At 37.7% G+C, this 16205-nt stretch overlaps 1 pseudogene; it reads left to right on the top strand.

The window, feature by feature from the left end:
* The first annotated feature begins 8220 nt into the window (after positions 1–8220).
* On the top strand, positions 8221–8320 carry LOC113276807 (annotated as a pseudogene).
* Positions 8321–16205: the final 7885 nt, after the last annotated feature.

Genomic DNA, 16205 nt, shown 5'->3' on the forward strand with positions numbered 1-16205 from the left:
ACCAGTGGTCAATAAATTAAATCTAGATCAACAAACTGGCAAATACAAGGGAGCCAGCAGTTGACTACACAGAACAATAACCATTTTTTTTTTTAACTTAACGGCATGAATATATCTTTTTGATCCAAGCGCATGCTTCTTGTCAACAGATTACACGATAGTTCCCACGGGTCCTGCGTTCCACGCTTGCTTAGGTGACGGAAACAGGGAGAACACACGCATATTGCTATCCAAGTGTTAATACTTATTCCGATTGGTCTAACTGGTCCGGTCTTTTTTTTTTTTTTTAGTAACTCAGTCACTCTAATTCGCCCTAGCAGTGGTAACAACTTGAATCGTGTGCCCCACCTAATCACTTAGAGAAACATAGTTTAAAAAGAAAAAATAAAAAAAAAAAAAAAAATGAAAAGGACTCAACGAGATATGGTGCAAATATCATGTTATTTCTAACACCTGAGCTCTGTGCTTTTATGAATAGACTCTATAGATGTTTCCATCTAATCAGATTGGTTCCTCAACTCCTACAACCAAGATGCTTCCATCCACTTAGATTAGTTAGTGCCATCCTGAATACGCATAAATCTCTAGGCTCTGGAGCGTATTTATTTATTGCAACTAAAAGATTTTCCCATACCCCCAGACTTAAATCTAACATTGTCCTCAATGTTCTAAAGATGAAACTAAAAGCATGAACAAGGAGAAACTGTTACCATTTGAAGCGAAAGAGTTAAGGAAAGATATTACCGTGTTGCATGAGCATGGGATACCTCCCAAGAAGTGTTAAGTTTAAAGTCTTCAGCCAGACTTAGGAAAGGATTAGTCAACTCGAACCATAAAGTAACAGTCGAAATAACTGTGGGTCTTCAAAACTAAATAGAGCTGACCAAAGGAAACTGCAATGAACCAAGAAAGTGAACAAGACTAGCATGCCCTTACTTAGTTTCCTAATTAAGAAATTTATATCTAATTGTGGTTCAGGTTCTATGAAAGGGTCTAAATAGAAAATTTTCATTGGCTGCGTTTCTTCATAGGTGGGATCCGAATCATTAGGTCCTAGAGTCTGGAAAAACTCAAATATGATCTTAGAAGCGCACAATAATAACCTAAATAACTGAGGATCCTCTAAGTCAATAAGATTTGACTTACAAAATTGACCACAATGAGAGTAGTGGTCACTCTTAAGCAAATGTGTCGATTCTAATTTCCTAAAGTATTTAGGTTTAGTCTCACAACTTAATATTCGACACATTTGAAATATAAACGTTCCCACATTTGGAAGAAAACTATTTGGTGGGAAAACAAAGTCAATCTGGGTATCATAGCCTGGGCAAACCACATCAACCAGAGGATGGGTTTCTAACAACTGAACTTCTTCCTGGACATCATTAGGTTCGGGAAAACGAGTATGAAGGTAATCTTGTAAAATGGTCGAGGCAGAGATATCAAGTCCAAATTGAGGGATCTCTGTAAGAGCTAAAGGTATGGCACAAGGAGAATGATAATCACCCCCAAACCTAGATTTTTGGGTATCTCTAGATAAACTAGCTACAATTTCCTTAATTTCTAGATCATTGGAATCCTGAAAAATAGTCAATTGCTTCTTCGAGGTTATACTCAAGTGACGCATCCTCACTCATATTTAATAGCTCTGCGAGTTCATTTTCTTCGTCTAAGACTATTGTTTCTAAGTCGCTAGACTCTAAAACAGCATTTTCGGAATAAACCCGTTCCTCTAAAGCATTATCGGCTTCGCAATCAAAAGGAAAAACTACATCGTCTAAAACGGTGGTATCCCTAATAAAATCCTCGTCCTTTTGAATAGGTGAATAATCATAAAAATTATTTGGATTTGAACTAGAATCATTATAAAGCTCAATTGGATTAATAGATTCCTGATCACTATGCCTACACATTTTAGATTCTTCATTACTACTATCCTCATCATAATAGTACGAATATGATTGAACCTCATCAAAACAAGTAGTTCTACCAATTCTAACCTTGTTATATTGATTATGTAAATAACTATCTTCATTCTCACGGGTATTATTGGATACACTATATTGGCAATTCAAGTAATTTCGAGCAATTCTTTCGTTCGTCTCAGCTATCCTCTTGAGGTGGTCTTCCAAAGAAGGTTCACTCATTATTGTAGTTCTTTCGTCTATAATTATACTATTCATCTCAGCTAACTCACGCGTCGACTCAGCTAACTTCCTGAGGGACTCTTCTAAAGGAGGAATAGGAACATAGGGATCATAAAAAGGACTACTTTTCAATAGTTTGATTGTATCCTCTAGAGACGAAGAACTAGTACTATAATCTTCTTGCTCGTAAGAATGATGCATGTGTGGATAGTAATTAGGCTAACCAGGGTATGACCCATATCCTTCCAAAGGATGGCGTTCCCAACCACTATTCCCAACATGGTCATAAAAAGGATGATGTCCATATTCAAATTCAGGTCGATAATTATTGTATTGGCTTCTATCATACCAGTTCGACATTCTTAATTGCAAGGGAATTCTACACAATCACAAACAAGGCTGACTCGACCAAATCAAACCTATAGAATCTAGCAAACAAAAAGCATGATGGCTCCACTTAGATTGTTTTCTAGACCAGCTTTTATTCCTTCGAAAAGGAATTCTTTACAATTTGAGCACACCCCTCTGGAATCAATCCGAGCTAATGTAAGTTGAATCGAGGCGAGGGAAGCTCAGCGGAGATTTGATACTCAATGCCTCACCGCTATCACAAGACGGCGCAGTCACGCATTCAACTCACAGAAACCATCAAGAACTTTGAAGTATGCTTAAAAGAATAACCAATATTTTTCGAAAGATTTTCCTACCAAGCTCGTTACCCTATCGGTCTCGTTCTAATCAAATTTTAAGCTTGGGTTCGCGTTAGGTTTCGTTTTCCTAAGGCGGGCAAGAAGGGAGCGGTGATGAAATCCGAACCCTTATCTTGTATTGGCCAGGCCTTGCCCTTTACTAGGAATTTAAGAATTGTCCAAATTCGTCCTCAATCAATGAATCACCTTAAAGAATACAGTAAACCCGCTTGCAGGAGATTCACGGGTGTTTCGAAAGACTTACCTCCCGTACCAGACGGGCGAAGAACCGCTGAAGTCGACTCCGGCCACGACTCCTATGTCGTGTACGAACCCGAGGGGCCGAGACGATATTGTAATCGTCGTCCTTCCCTGCAAATTTTTTTTTATATATATATAACCCTTCTGTAGGGTTTAAAATCAAAATAAATTGTCCAAAGTCCAGTCCAATGAAAAGAAATACAAAAAATAATAATAATAATTACAAAAAAATAAAAATAAAATGGAAAGTCTCTTAAAAAAATAAAAAAAATAATAATTCTCTCTTTTTTTTCTCTCTCTTTTTTCTTTATTTTTTTGCTTTGTCTTTTTTCCTTCTCTTTTAGCATTAAGCTTTGATTCCAAGGTATTTAGTATCCAACTTCAAACCTGTAATACAAAGACACAACCAAAGAGACGTAAAAAGAACAAATGGAATAATAAAAAATAATAAAAACCTAAAAATTCTACCTTAGCACAAATCCGCGTCGGCGGCGCCAAAATGATTAATCTTTTTGATTGTGGTTGTAGTAATGAGGTTCAAACTCTCGGACTTGTGAAGATTAAATTTAAAGATTTAATAAAATTATATACAAAATTATTAACAATGGGTGCGAGAGGTAACCAAGACACTAGATTCCACTATTATGCAAAATTGAATGATAAATATTTCAAAACTCTATTCAATTCTTAAGTCCTCTTTTATCTTTTATCATACAGATTCTCAAACATTATTTGTAAACCTTAAGCATAGATTATCAAGATATTAAACCAAGCATAACCTATCAAACAAAATAACAAATAATTAAGACAATCATTCAAACAATTTAAAACTCTGCAAAAGCAGCGATTAGGTGAATTATATAATTAAATGAAATAGTTACTCATTTATGTTGCGTGAATAGCTTCCTCCGTTGCCTTGGTTACGAGGGAATTAGCTCATCAAAGTATAAATGCTCTCAAAATAATTTATTATGGCTCAAAAATGGTTTACAAATGATGAGAAGAAGAGAAAATGGTGTAAACAGTTAATGTGCGACCCACAGGAAGCGTCACACAAGAACGATAAAAGATAAGTGCTATTGTCGTTGTGGTTCTAAGACCCACACCTATAACCCACGAAGACTTGTCGTTGTCACTGTTGAAGAACGACGGTTCCTGGACGTCCGTTCTTCATGTTCTTGAGTTGCAGCAGCAGAAAACTTTTCCTGCAACTCGTGATTTCTTCGTTCTCTTGTCTCTGCTAACTCCCCAAACTCTCGACACCCTTCTCCTCAACCCCAACAACCTATTTATACTCAACAGGTCGACCAAATCTTTGTAATAACTTCAATATAATTCGGTAGTGAAGAGAATATTTCCGATATATTTTTTTTATTCTTCTGACTTGTTACAGGATTTGTTTCCTGGTTTATCTATTTCACGCTTCTTCTCTGAGCTGTAGAATTTGTTTCCAACCAATACAGTCGACCCATGCACGTATCTTCCATCCAAAAATTCCGAGAATAGAATATCTTCCCTGTTTTGAGAATATCTTCCCTGTTTTGCATCCCACGATTATCCAGCCCAAATAACTCGATTCGATCACCCATACCATCCCTGTTAGGCTATAACAGGTCCAACCCAATGAAAACTAGCCCTTGAATCTCCTTATATCACGTCCAAAATTTGCTTCAACAATTACGCAGGTGAATAACTATTTTTCCCGCCAAAACTCGGTTCAAATGGGGAAGAAACTGGTAGCCCCTATCCAGAGTAGGGGTGCGAATAGCAGCTGCCTTGGGGGTGACCTGGGGGTGCCCCTTAGTAATTAGGTTACCCCTTATCCAAAAGCGAGAGTCCGAATAACACTTGTCCTCCGGGTGCCAAAATCAACTTTTCGAGCCGAATTTTCCAAAAATGTTTATTTCCTAAAAATACATAAAAACACGATATTAGTACAAAAATAGAGTTCCAACAATACGGACATTGAGGACAAACTAGACACAAAAATGTGTCTATCAATAATCATTGACTATAGGAGGAAGTATCCTAATGCGAAATTCCAATTGTTGTACACGAGTTTGCACTCAGCATACTAAAATTCATATATAAGTAACAGAGCTCTACTCAGATAGTTTCTGTACATCATAACCGGAGTCAACCAATCACATGGAAAGATTAAGAAGATGGATAACGAGATGGTTAAAAGTGAACGGTGTTTCCCATATCAGTCTGAAAGCCTCTGCCAAGGTGAATCCATCTTCATGGACTGAGATACCGGTCTGACTAATAGTAACAACTTGAATCGTGTGCCCCACCAAATCACTTAAAAAATAAAAACAGAAGGATTAGGATTCAACGAGATATGGCGAAACTACCATGTTTTTTTTAATTCTAACACCTGAGCTCTGTGCTTTTATGAATAGACTCTTTAGATGTTTCCATCTAATCAGATTGGTTCCTCAACTCCTACAACCAAGATGTTCCCATACACTTAGATTGGTTAGTGCCAACCTTAATAAGATAAATTTCTAGGCTCTGGAGTTTATTTGTTGCAGCTAAGAGCTAACAAAAAGTTTCTTCCCCACCCCCAAACTTAAATCTAACATTGTCCTCAATGTTTCAAAGATGAAATTAAAAGCATGAACAATAAGAAACTGTTACCACTTGATGGATGGAAAAAGAAATAAGGAAGGATATTACCATAAGCATGAGTACCTCCCAGGAAATGCTAAATTTAATGTCTTTAGATAGACATCAAATATCTCAAAAAGGATTGTCACCTTCCAAAGTCATATATCAATAGTCGAAACAATTGTGGGTCCATAAGACCAAATAGAGCTGACACCAGTATGAGACAACTGCACTGATTCAGAAAAATGAAAAGAAGGAGCACGTCCTCATCTAAGGTTTCTGTCAAGACAACTGGGTTTACCCGCGGCGCGTAATTGAACTTCATATGTGTGTCTCGATAAATAGATTCATCCGAAAAACGGGTCTCTAATACCTGGGTTACCTCCTGGACAATATCAGGAGGATCGGGTTGCGGAGTCTGAAAAGACTCAAGTAATATCTCAGATGTACAAGGCTCGAGTCCCAAGTTAGGGACTCTAATTAGGGATACGATACAATCACAAGAACCATCACTACCCCCGAACTTAGGTTTCACAGACAAACCTCTAACTATTTCTTGAATTTCCGGATCTTCAGAGTCCTTAAAATACTCAAGAGATTCTTCTAGTTCTCTACCCCCAAACTTAGGGTCATCATTATTCTCAGAAAAACCTAAAACTATTGCCTGAATTTCTAGGTCCATAGAATCTTTAAAATACTCAAGAGCTTCTTCTAAAGATTGATCACATATCTGATCTAAGAGAATGGTTTCCTCAAAATCATCTAAAGAATCTACCAGTAAAGTGTCAAGCCAATTATCCTGAACCAAGTCCTGAACTAAAGTGCTAATCATATTCACTTCTTCTAAATCATCGTTCTCAGAAGTTTGTCTAGTAACATTAAAGACATTTAGTTCAGTGGTCATATTACCAAAGGATATGTTCATAAGCCCAGTCCTACAGTTGATGACAGCGTTAGCTGTGGCTAAAAATGGGCGACCTAAAATCACTGGGATTTGACGACTTGGGTCCTGAACAGGCTGGGTGTCTAGAACAACGAAATCCACAGGATAAATAAACTTATCAACCTCAATCAGAACATCCTCTATGACACCACGAGGGACTTTGACAGACCTATCAACTAATTGTAGTGTCATTTTAGTCGGTTTCAACTTACCAAGACCTAGCTGGGTGTATACATGATACAGGAGTAAGTTAACACTAGCTCCTAAGTCAAGTAAAGCTTTATCGACCATGTGATTACCAATCGCACAACATATGGTGGGGCATCCAGGATCCTTATACTTAGGGGGTGTTTGGTTCAGAAGAATGAAACTTACCTGACCAACTAAAAAAGCTTTCTTATGGACATTAAGCTTACGCTTTCGTGTACAAAGATCTTTAAGGAACTTGGCATAAGCAGGCATCTGCCTAATTGCTTCTAATAACGGAATGTTGATGTTCACCTGCTTAAATGTTTCCATTATCTCGTTGAAAGTCGACTCCTTCTTTGTTGGGGCTAACAAATGTGGATATGGGGCTCTAGGCACAAATGTAGACCTATCAGGAATTTCTTGGGAATCCTTAGAGACTGTTTCAGTTTCCTCGTCTACGGGCTCCTCTTGGGAAGTAGAAGATGGAACTACAGTATGTCCACTAGGCATGGCTACCTTTTTGTCTACCGTTTTAACACTCCTAAGGGTTGTTATCGAGTTCACATGGTTTGATGATTTCTCACCAGCTAAAGATATTTGATGGACTCCCCTAGGGTTGGGTTGTGGTTGACTAGGAAACTTTCCTTTTTCTCTCAATGTCTCATTTATCTGACTAACCTGGGTTTTCAACTCGGAAATAGCCTGAGAGTTAGCCTGACCTATTCTCTTATTTTCTTCTAAACTTTGAGCAACAGATTGCTGAAACTGCACAGTGTTACGAGTTAACAAAGCAAGAGACTCTTCTAAACTCATAATCTTCTTATCCGAAGGGTTCTGAAACTGTGCCGGAGCTGAAGGATTCTTAGTATAGCGAAAACCTGGGGGAACCTGAGTATTACTAGACTGACCTTGATTCTGGCCCTTGGACCAAGAAAGGTTTGGATGGTTTCTCCATCCAGGGTTATAGGTTTCTGAATATGGGTCAAACTTCTGTTGGTTATCAAACCTAGTGTTGTTATAAAGAGCATTGGCTTGCTCTTCAACAGCATGGCCTTTCTAAAAAGGCTCATTTCTTCTACTACTACCACTAGAATGACCTAATTCTAAGGCTTTTAACCTTTTGGCTATAGCTGCTATTTTGGCATCTGACTCATAAGATCCTTCTACCCTATTAACATTTCCTCTACTTAGAATAATTGTTTTCTGGGGTTCCTTACTATTTTCCCATTGTTGGGTCTTATCGGCGATTTCATTCAAAAATGTCATCGCTTCATCAACAGTTTTAATCTCAAACCCACTTGTGCATAATGACTCAACCATGGTTGTTGTTGAATAATCTAAACCCTCGTAGAGGATCTGATCTAACCTAACCTTCTCCAAACCATGATGAGGACATTGAGATATCAAGTCATTGAACCTTTCTAAGTACCTATACAAAGATTCTCCCTCTTGTTGGTCAAAAATACATATTTGTGTCCTAATAGACGATGTTTTATGCCTTGGGAAAAACTTATGTATAAAGGCAGAAGTAAGTTGGTCATAGGTTTCAATTGACTCAGAGTTCAAACTATACAACCAAGATTTGGCTTTATCTTTTAAGGAAAAGGGGAATAACCTAAGTTTCAACGCATCATCACTTAGGTTTTTAATTTTCAGAGGACTACAAACTTCCTCAAATTCCCTAACATGAAAATAGGGGTTCTCATTCTCCTTCCCTAAAAACATAGGGAGCATCTGTAAAGTCCCAGGTTTCAGTTCATAATTTGCCTCGGTTTCAGCTAACTTGATACAAGACGGACGAGAGGTCCTAGTTGGGTTTAGCAAAGCTTTCAAAGTTGCCATTTCTGGCACTACCAAAAGACTAAGAGTACTAGGGGTACTTTCCTCACAAAGAGACAGATTCTCAAAACTGAAGTTTCCAAAAACGGGGCTCTCAAAAGAAGAGTCTTCGAGCTCCCCGTCTTCACAAGAAGAACTACTAGGTTTTTCACTAATCAAACGACCTAGAGTGTTTCTTTTCCAAGCCCGTTTAAAAACTTCGGGCATACACTAGAAAAAAAAATCAAAAAGAAAAGCTCTAAAAATGAAGGGATGTTATATGCAAACACAAACAAGGCTGACTCCACCACAGCAAACCTACTGATTTCTAGCAAACAAAAAGCATGATGGATCCACTTAGATTGTTTCTAGACCAACTTCTAATCCTTCGAACGGGAATTCGTTACAATTTACGCAAACCCCTATGGAATCAATCTGAGTTAAAGTAAGTTGAATAGAGGCAAGGGAAGCTCGGTGGAGCTTTGATACCCAAGGCCTCACCGGTATTACAAGGCGGCGCAGTCACACATTCAACTTACAGAAACCGTCAAGAACTTCGAAGTATGCTTAAAAGAGTAACCAATATTTTTCGAATGGCTTTCCTGTTAAGCTCGTTACCCTATCGGTCTCGTTCTAGTCAAAATTTTAGGCTTAGGTTCGCGTTTGGTGTCGTTTTCCTAAGGCGAGCAAGAAGAAAACGGTGATGAAATCCGAACCCTTATCTTGTATGGCCAGTCCTTGCCCTTTACTAGGAAATTAAAGCAGCCGTTTTCAAGTCTTCAACATATATGCATACGAAGGAAGACAGTAACTCGCTGACAGGGGATTCGTGAATGTTTCGACAAACTTACCTCCCGTACCAGACGGGGGATGAACCTTTGTAGTCGACTTGGGACACGACTCCTATGTCATGTATGAACCCGAGGGGCCGAGGTGATATCGTAATCACCGTCCTTCTCTGCAAACAGTTTATATTTAAACTATCCTTCCGTAGGGTTTAAAAAAAATAATGTCCCAAGATTTAAAGTCCAAAGTCCAAAAATATAAAGTGCAAAAGAAAAAGAAAGTCAAAAAAAAAATAAAAATCTACAAAAATAAAAATGTTTTTTTTCTCTCTTTTTTTATAAAAAAAAATCTTCTTCTTTCGCTCCTTTCGCTTTGCCTTTTACTCCGGTCTTTAAGTATTCACCAAAAGCTTTGGCAAAATTTTCTTTCACTCCAAATTCCAAAATCTGAAAGAAAAAGACAAAAACCCAAAAACGTAAAGAAGAACAAATAAAAATAAAAACCTAGAAAAAAAAATCTAAAAACTCTAGCCTAAAGACAAGTCCGCGTCGGCGGCGCCAAAAATTTGATGTGTTTTCAAAGTTGTTGTAGTAGTATGATTCGTTCAAGACTTGTGAAAACGGATTTTTAGACTTAATTTTTATAAATAAAAATAGCAAACTAAATTAAAAAGATGTTGTGAAAATTATGGAGAGAATGGGGCTAGGATTCCACCGTTGGTCGATATTAGTGATTTAATAAAACAATAATTATGCAACTCAACATTTAAATTGATTCTGATAGTATTTCCTAGACATGTAGATTTCCAAAAGAATAGATGTTAATCCAAGCATAGAATATCAAAACCCTAAAGCAAGCATATTCTATCAAGAGAAAATACACCTAACTAATCAAAATCATATAAACAATTTTTAGTTCAATGCAAAAATCATAATAGAGTTGTTGTAATTAACTAATGGAAATATATCACTTTTACCGAAACAACGGCTTCCTCCATAGCCCCAAGGATTGGGTTTAGCTCCTCATTATTACAAAGAAAACTAAATAGAAGAAATAAAAGAAAATTGTGAAACTGGCTACCGGCTCACCGGCTCTCCCTTGATTATGCTCTCTTGCTCTCTATTTATACACACAAACCCATTAATCAAATATATTCTTCCATAACTCCAAAATCTTCTTCTTTTTAATTAAAAATATCTTCAAGAATTTTTCTTCTTCTTTATATTCTCTAAATTTCTATATTATACCCAAATCTTTTGTAATTCGCAGAATCAAATCCAAGAGAAAATCCTCTAAGATATCTTTCATGTTTAATAGAAGATAACTTTTTTTTTTTTTTTTCAAAACTCCGGTAATTAATACTCATAGATTTCCTGTTTATAAGGAAGAAGATATTCTTGTCTTAAAAATTGTAAATCCTTTACTGTTGAAACCCAAATTTCTCGCCAATATTCTGTTTGAAAATGAAGAAGAAGGTGGTGCCTCTATCCAAAGTGCAGGTGCCTTTATTAATTTTCTCAGAGAGGTGCAAGCATCACTATTCGAGCAACTTTTTTCCACGCAAGTGTATTTCTCCAAAAACACCTACACAAACATAAAAACACCATAATAAGTACAAAATCAAGCACTAACAATAGAGACACTGAGGACAATTCAAACACAAAAATGTGTCTATCATGATCCCCTAGAATTTCCGTCAATCAGTCAGTCATTACCTTTAGAGGAAGATGAACCAGAAATAGAACCTAGAAGAGGTAAAAGGGTTAAAACTAAGAAAACTTATCCTGGTTGCATTACATACCTAGCCGAGTCTGATCCTCAGACTTATAAAGAAGCCATGACTTGTCCTGAAGCTCCGTGGTGGAAAGAAGCTTCAATTAGTGAAATGGATTCCATTCGAGAAAACGATACTTTTGAACTTGTAGATTTACCTCCTGGGTCTAAGGCCATAGGTTGTAAATGGATTTTCAAGAGAAAACGTAATATAAATAGAACTATTGAAAAATACAAGGCTATGTTGGTAGCAAAAGGCTATAAACAGATAGAAGGTATAGATTTCTTTGATACATATTCACCAGTGAGTAGAATTAGATCCATTAGGATGTTAGTTGCTATAGCTTCTGTCCATAACCTAGAGATACATCAGATGGATGTAAAGACAATGTTTTTGAATGGTGATTTAGATGAAGAAATCTATATGGAACAACCCGAAGGCTTTGTAGTTAAAGGTTGTGAAAAGAAAGTTTGTAAACTGAAGAAATCTTTGTATGGATTGAAACAAGCACCTAAACAGTGGCATGAGAAATTTGATCATCTGATGATTTCTAGTGGTTTTAGAATTAATGAATCTGATAAGTGTGTTTATACTAAACTTGTCAAGGATGCCTGTGTGATTGTATGCGTGTATGTCGATGATATGCTTATACTAGGTACAAACATGGATGTTATTAATACCACTAAGAAACTATTAAATGAGAACTTTGACATGAAAGACTTAGGCCCCGCCGATGTCATATTAGGGATGAAGATTAAAAAAACTTCTAATGGCTATCGTCTGAGTCAGTCTCATTATGTTGAATCCATACTTAAGAAATATAATCAGTTTGACTGTAAACCTGTTTGCACTCCATGTGATTCTTCTTGCAAACACATGAAGAATAAGGGTGTAGGTGTTAACCAACTTGAATACTCGAGAGTCATAGAAAGTCTGATGTATTTGATGAATTGTACGAGACCAGACATTGCTTGTGTTGTGAGTAGGTATACTTGTAATCCAGGGCAGAAACATTGGGATGCACTTATTAGAGTGCTAAAGTACTTGAAGTACACAATGACCTTTTGTTTGAATTACGAAGGGTATCCGGCCGTCCTTGAGGGATTTTTCGATGCAAACTGGATAGCAGACTCAGAGGAGTCTAAGTCTACGAGTGGATATGTATTCACTCTAGCAGGTGCGTCTGTATCTTGGAAGAGTTCCAAAAAGACATGTATAGCTCGCTCAACTATGGAGTCGGAGTTTATTGCGTTAGATAAAGCAGGAGAGGAGGCCGAATGGCTAAGAAACTTTTTAGAAGATATTCCTCTCTGGCATAGGCCTGTGCCAGCTATATCTATACATTGTGACAGCAAATCTGCAATAGGTAGAGCTAAGAATAGCTTCTACAATGGAAAGTCTATACATATGCGTAGAAGACATGATTCTTGAAATTACTAATCTCAACAGGCGTTATTTCCATAGATTGGACAAGGTCCAAGGAGAATATCGCGGACCCTTTGACGAAAGGTTTGTCCAAGGAGATAGTTAGTAAAGCATCGAAGGGGATGGGGCTTAGGCTCAAATAATTAAACTTGCCATGAAGGATACTCAACCTTGCTGACTGGAGATCCCAAGATCAAGGTTTCGAATGAGACAACTAATTTGTGGTGGATAAAGGTAAACACTATCAGAGAATTTCATTATCTGTCCTTTCCCTATGGTGTTGATGTGATAGTGTGACTGCATGTGGAGGATGACTTTTAATTAAGTCTTAATGAGTTCTATAGTTTCAATTTAAGATTGAAGTGGGGTGTAGCAGTAAACACTCTTGATGGAACTCACCTATCTGAATGAGGAAGTGGGTCGCTTCCTATGAGAATGGAGCTGATTCTCTAGAGCATTCTGAGAAACAGGATATGTCCAGGGCCAAAATGGACAAAACGACACGAACTTAACAACACTTGGAGGATATCATGCGTGTATGTTATTATAATTACACTAAATGCTAGCAGTTCAAGACATCGCGTTCACTGTCTAGTTAGTAGTTCCGGTAACTTCTCACTAAGCAAGGTTCAAGACCTCATGGACACCTTTGCCTAAATGGTGTTTTCCGTACTCTGATTTTTCGTTATTTACCGAGATTTCATTCATGTGGGGGATTGTTGGAGAAAATAAGTTATTTAATAAATGGATTTTTGGTCTTCGTGTGGTTTGATCTCATGACCTAAGGGTCTAAGAATACTCACTCATTTTTGAGTGAATGAAATGGAACCTTTAGTCCCACATTGTGGAAAACTAAAGAAGTGCTCCACTATATAACCGTGTGCTCATGGATATGTTGTAAAACAATGTGGGTGGAGCGGGTGGGACGAAAAATACATGTTTCTACCCATGACCATGCGCGTATACCATGCACCAAGTTCCTCTTCTACTCGTACTTATTTTTGGCGAATTTTTCTTTAGGAAATTAATTCCAAAAATATTTTCTTAAGAGTTTTATTTGTGGGAAATTCCTTTTACGAGTTTTACTTGTTTTTGAAGAAAACCAAAACCTAACTTGATTTGAAAGTATCTCATCCTATAAATATGACTCGAAATTCTGTTTTTTCAAAACATACAAGCAGCGACTATCTCTAGGTCTACTTTTCTTCTTCTTCTTGTTTTTTGTGCGGCGTTTTACTTCCATCTCTGTTGCTGAGTTCAAGAGCGGGCAACTTGCGTTGTGCTAACTCAAGTTATATCGGGCAGTCTTATCCTGGACACATATTCGCACGTTGGGGTTTATCATTACTTCAGAGTATACCCGCGAACTAATGTGTTAAGGACAACTTGTTGAACCTGTGATTCTGCCCTCATCAATTTGTTCGTGGTAGAGTTGTTTGATACGGTTCTTTATATTTATTGTTTGATACATCTGATGTTTCTTCTATTGTTGCAAGATTCCAACACTCAGTTCGAGTGATTGGTTGATGGCAGTAAAGAAGAAAGAATGGGCTGATGATAATCGGTAATGGAGATGAGTTCAGGGAAGGAGCATTGATAATGATGGAGAGCTGTAGAGCTTGGTTTGCTGCTGCCGTTAATGGCGAAGCTGTAGAAATATTTGGCATCGATGGAGAGAGTTGTATGCTGGAAATGGTAATAAAATTGATGGACTGTGAGGGGAGATCGAGTTGGAAAGGAAGCAGTTGTGTTGCTGCTTTGGTTATCGGTTTAGTGGATGACGTTGTGCTGAGTCTGTGATGTAGACGAGGTTGGAGCTTTGATCAGATATGAAGCTCATATTCCATGGTAGAAGTTGGATTCTCGCTGCTATTTGAGAGCAAGGTATAACATGGAGGGCATGAGAAGAATCAGAAGAAGAGAAGTGATTGATGGAAGTTATCATGGCAATGTTGCTGCTGCCAATGAGATACGATGGAGGATTTCGGTGAGAAGGAATGAGGTTGGAGATGGGATCATTGCCACTTAATTCTGGTAGTCGATGGATCTGAGTTTTTGCTGCCATCGGTGTTGAAGATTAATGGAGTTTGTGAGTTTTTCAGCTCGAGCTTTGCTTAAGGATTATGGAAGAGAACGAATGAACTGAAATTTGGCAGTATTGCTAGCTGTTGTTTTTGGTGATGGCAGTTGAGATTGGGAGAATATTTGATGGATAGTTCGGAATATAACAGTGAGGTAGAGAAGATCTCAAAGGATCGACATGGGTTGCTCATTGTGATGTTAATGAAGAAGAACAGGGATAGTCGAGAGTCGTATGGAACTTGTTGGAATATTTTCAACACCGCTTACCAAAGGGGGGTCCTGGGGGGCATCGCCCCCCAGGCTGTGGTCGACCCCGGAAGAATTTTTTGAACTGACGGTTTTATTTGGCCGATAAAAGCCTGTTCGAAAATTTCGAATCCAAAAGACACCATTGATGTCTGTTGATGAAGGAACCCGAAGTTTCGTGAATAGAAACCTGTTGGCGAATAAAAACCTATTCCCAACAGGTGCAAAACCCTTTATAAATAGCTTCTCCCAGTTTCGTTTAAACATATAAGAAAAATCAATCTGTTTCCTCTGTTTCAAAAAGCATCATCAGAAATCAGAAATCTCTTTGTGTGTTCTTGATTGAATCAAGGGGTACAAACCTTGAATTCAGTTTTCGTTGCAGGGCTTTCATTGTATCCTGAAGGCAATATTTCGCATACCTGTTGTAATCGCCAATTGTTATTGGGAGGGTAGAAATATTTGTCTAAAAGAAATTTATACAAGCCTTGAAAGTTTTGGAGTGCAACACTTTCTTCTCTGATTCATTCATCCTTTGTGAAACCCAATTTTTTCCAACAGAACTGCCGGAAGAGAAGAAAAGCTACATGAGAATTCACGTATGGGAAACCCAGACGTTATGGTAGAGAAAATAAGAGAAACATCCAGGAGAATAAACGTCTACGAAGTCCTAGCCGTGATTACAATGTAAGAAAACGGAAAAAAGATACAGGAGAAGTTGCGGCCGGAAAATTCCATCCGTAACAAGAGAAGGCCAAATAGGCTGTCAGTTCCATGGAACTGACAAGACAAAAATATAAGTGGACTGGAATTCTGCCAGTTTTGAACACAGCCCAATTAGCTGCTAGCAATCCCTTTACACGACCTGACTTGGACGTGTGTTCTTGTTTGGAATTTTTGGCGAGTTATGGCAACCGTTTTGCACGGGATTCGAGACATGAGCGAACCTACAACTTGGATACCTATATAAGAGACTCCTCCAATATTTTTGGGGATAATCTTTAAATCTTTTATCAAGCTTTTGGAAAGAAGAACACAAGAGGAGAGACCTAGGGTTTTGGAGCTATTTTCATCACCGTAATTATTTCTCTTACTTTTATCATATGTATTTTACGGGTTTCACTAATCCCATGAGTAGCTAAACTTCTTAGTGATTGGGGATGAACTCTAAGTTCTAATATATGATTCAATTTAGCATATAAATCTATTTTAACTCTTCACATGATTATTGT

This window comes from Papaver somniferum, chromosome 4, assembly GCF_003573695.1.
Source record: "Papaver somniferum cultivar HN1 chromosome 4, ASM357369v1, whole genome shotgun sequence".
In the NCBI taxonomy this organism is placed as follows: domain Eukaryota; kingdom Viridiplantae; phylum Streptophyta; class Magnoliopsida; order Ranunculales; family Papaveraceae; genus Papaver; species Papaver somniferum.